This window comes from Medicago sativa, chromosome 2, assembly GCF_051527215.1.
Source record: "Medicago sativa cultivar Bolivia chromosome 2, Bolivia_mono, whole genome shotgun sequence".
Taxonomy (NCBI): Eukaryota; Viridiplantae; Streptophyta; class Magnoliopsida; order Fabales; family Fabaceae; genus Medicago; species Medicago sativa.
Window position 1 is genome coordinate 25,542,062 of NC_140750.1, and position 7,403 is coordinate 25,549,464.

Sequence of the window (7,403 nt, forward strand, 5' to 3'; positions counted from 1 at the left end):
TTTCCACTCATGAAATTTTACAATTTCTTCATTTGAATCCCATGCAGCAATCATGAATTTTTATTTTCGTTACAGTATTCTGCTACCAAAATGATTGTTTTTGACTATATAGTTGAAGGAAACTGCCAAGCAACTACACCCTCCGGTCACTATTATAAGCAAAAAACAACATTTTAGATTCATTCATTTAATGATGTATTTGGTCTTTATTATAGACCACATACATCATTAAATGAATGAATCCAAAATGTTGTTTTTTGCTTATAATAATGACCGGAGGGTGTACTATGTATGCTATCTCTTGTTTCACTTATAAAAACGTGATACACATGAAGATTAAGGATGATGTCTATGGCAGACATGGTACTGCTGACGTTGTAGTCGTTGACATGGTGGTCGCCTAAATTAAACAAGTAGCTAGCTAGCAGTCATTCATCACCTTAGCCTGTTTAAATATAGGGCTCAAAATTTAGAAAATGTGGAGGTATCAAAACGGGTCAGGACAAAAATCCTGTTCAAATAGAGCTCTAAATTTAGTAATTTAGCCGAAGAAAATTTTACATATATACAATCACAAATAAATTTATTTGGACACACACAACAATGAAGAAAATTAAATGATAAATCAATTAATCACATCATTCAACATCATTAAACCAAATTATTTTTAAAAAATAAACATTTATGTGAGCGTGCTCAAACATTTTGCATTTGAATTTGTCTCTAAGCAAGACTTTCTTCTTTAGCTGACCCTTCACGGACCGCGGCTAAACGGGTTGGCACTTATTTATTTTCATTCTTTTATAATATATTATAAAATGTCCCCAAAATTTCTTATAATGCTTATTTTTTGTTTATCCAAAAAATATTATTAAAAAATACAAAAGGGAAAAGAAAATAAAACATGAATGTTGGAGTCACGCAATCATATTCAAGTTTACGGCTTCTATCTATATATCTTAATACGATCTATTAAAGTTTTACAACTCATAAAAAATTAAACTTTTTCTTTTAAAAAAATTGAATTTATTTATTTATTTCTTTTAATTATATGCACTTAATCCCTACGGTTTATCCAGGTTGACGAGCCAGACCATATGGACTAGTTCATTTTGATAGCTAAAATAAAATGGGTGTTGTGAATTGTTTGTTGAGAAGGCGTCTTGATCATGATTATAGAAAAAAAGAAAAGAGAGAATAGTAAAGATGAATGGATGTTTGGTTTGTTGTGATTGTGTAAGAGCGAATGAGGCGAAAATACGATAATGTAATCCATATAGACTAGTCCATTTCAACTCTTATTTGAAAACTTGATCATGGTGAAAGATACTCTATCAAATGGGTTTATCATGTGTTAGCTCGTGTGTTGCAAGATGGGCTTACAACTCTTATTTGGAATAAACTAGCTCCCTTCAAGGTAACTTTGTTTGTGAAGATGCTTTTTAGAAATAGGATTCCAACAAATGATTGCTTTACCAGACGAAGCATATTAAATTTTGACTCTCTTTTATGATTATGAGGTAGAGGGAAAGAGGAAAATGTTAATCATATGTTTTTTTATTGTAACTATTTTGAAAATATTTGGCATCATGCTCTTAATTGGTTAGGAATCTCCTGTGTTCTTCCATGAACATTTTTCGACCATGCTCTTCAATTTGGTGGTTCTCATGTGTTTTCAAAAATGTTCATTCTAGTCTTCAATTGATTTTGTTGACTTGCATTCAGATCACTTGAAAACTCTCGCATTTTTGTCACAAGGAAATGATGATGACGTAATTGTTTGATGAAGTGAAATTCATCGTTTTGTGGTGGTTAAAAGTGAAGAATTTGAATTGGCCTTTTGTGTTGAATTCTTGGTGGATTAACCCCTCATCGTATCTTGTCTATTTCAAGTCCTCATCTTCTTGCTTTTGTTTTTTTCTTTTTTTGTTCTTTTTGTATTTTGACATTTTTCTAGCTCTATTTTAGGTATATCTTTTGCTTCAATAGTTTTCAAGTAGTGATTCGGTCTTTAATCCCTTTTTTTTTTGGGATTGATCTTTTATGTTCTGTAATGTTAACACTGTTGCCCTTTATACATAGAAAATCCAAAAACTCGTCCAAAATTCAACAAACCTTGAAAATAATGGAAAAAAAAAATCCAAATTTCTCTAAATCACGGCTAGCTTTTTATCTCATACTAACATCTTTGGAAAAGTGGCATGTTTATCATCTTCTTCAGCTGCTAATTTCTTTGAATGAATCCCTAATTTTTTACAAGTCTCACTCACATTACGTTCATCAAATCTTAGAGATGATGGTGTCTCTATTGGATCTAAGATGAGTTTCGAGATTTTATCCCTTTGACATTGGAGGCATTGTTTTCTCTTCAAATATTTTTATTTAAGTTTTATAGATATCCATGTTCAATTTCATTTTATCTCATTAGCGTTGCATCCACGGAAGATGAACGAATTTGAGAGATAATGTTGTTCATATGGCTTTTGATTTCATTATTTTAGTTTCTGATCAAGTCTTTTTTGAGAGGTTTAGAAAATAAAGAGGGCATCGTGATCATCATGATTCTAGAAAAAGAGAAAAGAGACGATAGTAAAGAGGAAGCGATATGTTTGGTTTGTTGTGATATTGTAAGAGCGAATGAGAGAAAAATATAATAATTGTTGGAAATTTCGTATTTATTGTGGTCCGTCTCTAGTCGGCTAAATTGCAGCCTTTGGTTTGCCTTCATTGCAGCTTCCAACACCTTCATTGTGTTCGCTTTGAGGGGGTGGATTTAGTCCCATAACGGATAGATAGGACTCTTGAGAAAAGTTTATAAAGAGGAGACATTCCTCACCTAAAAACAAACAACATCGGCTCAATCCGCTATGTTGTATGAGATGATAAAACTGAAGGTGAGAAAAACACAAGAAGGGGGGTTGAATTGTGTTAGCTTTTTCTTCGTTTTCTCCTAAGCTGAAAACACTAATCAAAAGCAAAGTGAGAACTGCTTCTGAAGTGAAATTCAGGACTAAAATGCAGCGGATAAAAACAGAGAGAGAGAAAGAAGAAAGACACAAAGCAATTATACTGGTTTCTTCCACAATCCAGAAGTAGTCCAGTCCCCCTTGCACTTCCAAGGAGAGTTCACTAAAATGTAATATCTGATTACAATTGCTCACTGCTAAACTTAGCAAGAGACTTCCTATGCTCCTGAACACAATCAAGAGACTTCTAATGCTCAAGCACAACTGCATGAGACTTCTAATCAAACAAGATTACAAAGAAAAATGTTTGAGGTTGAACACTTGATATACAATCAGAGGTGCTCACAATACAAATCATATATAGACTCTTAAGACTCTAGAATTTCTAAGATATGAACTTGAAAACAGAAATTCTAAGTGAACTTTGAATGCAGAACAATTTCAGCAGAGTTTTGGCACTTGTAAATTGTTGTTGAGTCTCTACCAATCTCTAAGTCTTCACTCCTTTAAATAGAGGTGTGAAAGAGACGTTGTGAAATTGCCAGCACATCAAAAAGAGTCGTTTGAGCTTGATCAATCACCAATGATCTTTTGTCTTCACTCCTTTAAACGGATTGGCACTTATTTATTTTCATTCTTTTATAATATATTATAAAATGTCCCAAAAATTTCTTATAATGCTTATTTTTTGTTTATCCAAAAAATATTATTAAAAAATAACATGAATGCTGGAGTCACGCAATCATATTCAAGTTTACGGCTTCTATCTATATATCTTAATACGATCTATTAAAGTTTTACAACTCATAAAAACTTAAACTTTTTAAATTAAATTTATTTATTTCTTTTAATTATATGCACTTAATCCTTACGGTTTATCCAGGTTGACGGGCCAGACCATATGAACTAGTTCATTTTGATAGCTAAAATAAAATTGGTGTCGTGAATGGTTTGTTGAGAAGGCATCTTGATCATGATTATAGAAAAGGAGAAAAGAGAGAATAGTAAAGATGAATGGATGTTTGGTTTGTTGTGATTGTGTAAGAGCAAATGAGGCGAAAATACGATAATGTAATCCATATGGACTAGTCCATTTCAACATGCTAGTATCTATTATGCTTTAAGCTTTTTACAACAAAAACATTTTCCAAAAAACTTAGACAATGGTGATCGTTCATTATTTTGGCATTTGGTATGACCTATGGTTGGAGGGTGACCCTTTATGTCATTGATTTAAAAGATTTTTGTAGTTATCTGATAATCGATTTATGTCAGTTGTGGAGATGTGTAGGCTATGTTGGGGGTGTTGATGGATTCTTTTCGTAGGAGAAAGATCAGGTGGTAGAGTATTGTTCTTTGCTAGAAAGCAATTTTTTGCAAGTCAACGCTTCATATCAGTGGGTTTGAAAACTTGATCATGGTGAAAGATACTCTATCAGATGGGTTTATCATGTCTTAGCTCGTGTGTTGCAAGATGAACTTAAAACTCTTATTTGGAATAAACTAGCTCCCTTGAAGGTAACTCCATTTGTGAAGAGGCTTTTTAGAAATAGGATTCTAACAAATGATTGCTTGACTAGATGAAACATATTAAATTTTGACTGAGAGACCAAATTTTAAATGATTAAATTTTGCATGGATAAATTGTCAGGATTAATGAATACAAGGACCAAATTTTAAACGACCCCTATTTGCAGGGACTAAACACATATAAAAGCCTAGTTCTATTAGTCCATTGTGATAGTACACAACTATTGTAAAAATTGAGAACCATTATTACATAAATAGAAGACAATAGATATTATATGAAGATGTTATAATGAATAATGTATGCATTGATGTAGATTTAGTTGATGCTTTTGACCAAAGCATTACTTAGAGAGAAAGTTTATAAAACAGTGAATAAGACTACAAGAGTACTTTTGGTAGACTTGCCTATGTGAATGTGAAAGTGGGCCCCGCATCCTATGGAATTAGGAAAAATTCCTATAGCACTAAACCGGGAGATTCATGTGTAAGGTCTTTAATGCATACAATATTTTAAGAATGCACCTAAGAAAAAGTTGTATGTTTTGATGTAAGAGATATTCCTCAATAGTTTAAGTTGAAAGACGGCTCTACTTATGCACAATCTTAAAAGAAACTTCTTAGTTAATTTTAAATTCAAGTGGAGGATTTTTGAAACACAATGTATTTGTGTTTGAATTGACAAATTCCTAGAAGTCCCGCATAAAAAAGACTACACACAATACTAGTAATTATATTTGGTTTGCTTCCTTAAGGCGTGCCCTAAGGGATACCTAGATTTATAAACGGAGGATGGGGCAATCAACATTACCGTTACAAACGTGCACGCGCCATCATTGGTCGTTCATCCGGCTCAACTCAGCCACGACAAGGTTGAACTTGGGTTATATTTGTATTAATATTTAAGAACCCATAACATTAAATTGTTAATTATTTTATGAATTTTTTGTTCTTGTAGACATTTTTTTGCATATGTCAACGTGCATCCGGCACACGCTCATGTCCGCCCCCCACATTCCAACTCACTCTTGTGTGAGCTCTTAATGAGACTTTAACGAGACAAGATATGATTCTCCGTTTTTCAATGGTCATTCGACTCGAGTCACCTGTTTCAGTTTCTCGTCTATATAAGAATTTCTTGGCCTCATTTCAAAACCACTTTAAAACTCTATCCAGGGCCGGCCCATAGCCCGTCGAGGCTGGGCTATGACACCGGGCCTCGATTTTTTTGGGGCCCAAAACATATTTTTTTTTTATATGTAAGGCACTTAATTAATATTTATATAGAGTTAATGCGCAAATATTTCAAACAGTGCTTCAGTGGCGCGCCTGCCTTTGATTGAGTGTTTGGGAGTGGGTTCAACTCCCACTAGAGTACTTTTTATCAATAATTTTTATTTTAGTGCCTTATTTAGTCTTTTGGGGCCCAAAATTTAATTTTTTTTTTCCATCCTTAAAAACTAAAACAGGGCCAACAAATTTGTTAAGACGGCCCTGACTCTATCCATTTGCGAGTTTTCTCTCTTTCATCCATTTTTATGCTCGACGCACGGTTGAGCCATTTCTGCTTCTTTCTTTATGTCCCTTCGAACTTGGTCCATTTGGAAAATTTCCACTTTCAGTTAATTTGTGCCATATTTAAAATTGTATTCTAAAAACCCTACCGTACAACCCGATACAATTATAGTTGTGATGTTTTGCATAAGAACGTTGTGGTTGATAATTTGTTCGCATGATTTCGGACAATGCTACAAAACATAAGAGAGTGACTTAATTCTTATCGTTGTAATTTCTTTGATGGGTGAAAAAATACTTTTAATCTATTTTAATTATTGTTTCAAGGATATTTTGAAAGTATTTTTATATTGAATCTAACTAGTAATTACAAAATTGACATGTAAATCGAGAATTGTTATTTTATTTTTTTACAAAGATAATTGTAACTTGAGTTGTTTTCAACAGAGACTCAAATTATTTTATGCTACAACTCTAACCTGTACCAATAAATATAAAAGTATATTTTCTTTAATAAAAAATCTAACATATAAAACAAACAAGAACGATGAATTGAAAAGCAGCTAGCACTGGCATTCGGTCACGGACCACATCAGAGTACTCTTGTTGTTCAGAACTCAGAAATCAGAACCAACAATGATCGGTGCATGGAAATGGTGTCACAGAAGGATTGTTACACATTCACTCTTCCACTTACACAAACAAAAACATTACAAGGGGCGCTGGCGCATTGTAAATTTATTACAAGATAATTTTTGACAATTATTTTTCATATTTTTGACAATTATTTTTGATCAATAAGAAAAGAAAAGAAAGATTGTCACAAAAACTGTATCACATAATTTTATAAATATCATTGCTCAAATATATTTTGGTTCTCGACAAAAAATATTGTGATCCGTTTTGGTCCCTCGAATAAAAAATGTAACTATCGGTTTTGGTCTCTCGAATAAAAAATGCAACTTTTAATATCTCACAACAATAAATTAGGACATTTTAGTCTTTAATTGAACCTCAATTTAATATTTATATTTTTGGTGATGTGTGATGTTTTCATCCAATGTGTCCATCCATTATATCTTAATATTGTCTACGTGTTATGTAAGTGAATAAGAGATAATTGGTTATTGATAATGGTTAAAATTATTACTGAAGAGAGCTCTGAGCGATGAGAGGGGATGTGCGAGAGAACCGCGATGGTCATTGGCTTCGCCACGGATCACCGCGCCGGTATGTTTCACCGGATGTGAGGGACATCGGGGGGGTTAGGGTTCCAGGCAGGGTGCCACAAAGGGGTGGGTTTGAGGGAGATTGGATCGACGTGAGACCGCGACGGAGGAAAGCGTTGCGACAGGATATTCATGGTCAGGACAGGCTCCAGGAAGGTCAACGGCA